Here is a 1,163-nt window from a genome sequence, read left to right as displayed (position 1 = left end):
TGTCACAAAACTAAGGGGCAGTGTTAGGATTCGGCCTGATCCCTGATTCCAAAGCCCTGCTCTCCACCGCCCCTGAGAATGTACCTTCTAGGGTCTTAAGAGGAAATCGGCATGTTGAAATGTGTGGTTGGGAGAGAGTCGGACAGGGCTATTCCTAAGATGTAGGCACGGGGTGCAGAGATCACACCAGGGCTCTCCCCAGCCCACAGTGGGATGGGGCAGTTTCCAGCTGGAAGCTGGGGCACAGAGAGGACGCTCTGTGGGGCCCACCACATGCCAGCCGCACCCGTGAACTGCAGTGGAGGGTCACGGCCAGCCCGTGAAGCCACTGCAAGGAGGGAGGCAAGTAGGGGAGTAAATACCCAACCCCACCTCAGTTCCTAGTCTCCTGCTGGTGTCTGCACTGGCTGCCCCTGACCAGGGGTCGCAGGGTCTCCAGTGATGCACTCTGTGCAGATCAGGTGAGCCCCTTGGGGGCACACAGCATGGAAGGCAGACCTGGGCAAGACACCCAGCACAACCTGTAATGTCTAACATGTCAGCTCAAGTCAGGATCTCTCTGTAAGCATGTTAGGGAAAAGTCCCAAAGAACTCGGCCTCGCGTGCAGTGTATTTTTATTCAGGACTTTGTTTCAATTACCTCCTCTAGAAGTGGCCTCTGGGGACCACAGAGGAAGAAAGACAAGCCCATTGTCATCAGAACAAGCTGGGCAACCCTGGTGGCTCAGCTCCCTCCATGGCCCCTCCAAGCCCCAGCCTGGCCCATTCCCTGTTCGTCTCGCGCAGCCTGGAGCACTGAGCCATCTGGGTGGAAGGGATGGTAAGCAGATTAAGCTGATACACCCAAGAGGTCTGTCTCAAGAGAATGAGAGCTCCTTCTAAAGCTGGGTGGCCAGGATCTTGGGCTCTCAGTTAGTTAGTAGTTTTTACAGTGACCTGCAAGGCCCTACACGAACTAGATACTCACAGCTCCAGCTGAGTGTCCTACTATACTCTCCCTGTCCAGCCACAGTGGGCTCCTTGCTGGCCCAGAAACACGACAGGTATGCTTCCCCTGCCCCCCAGGACGTTTGCACTGGCTCTTCTCTCTGCCCAACACCCAACCCCAGGTTCCCACACGGCCCACTCCCTCATCCCCTTCCTGTGAGCTCAGTCCTCTGATG

The sequence above is a fragment of the Ailuropoda melanoleuca genome, chromosome 6, assembly GCF_002007445.2.
Source record: "Ailuropoda melanoleuca isolate Jingjing chromosome 6, ASM200744v2, whole genome shotgun sequence".
Lineage (NCBI taxonomy): Eukaryota > Metazoa > Chordata > Mammalia > Carnivora > Ursidae > Ailuropoda > Ailuropoda melanoleuca.
This window is presented reverse-complemented; position numbering follows the sequence as displayed.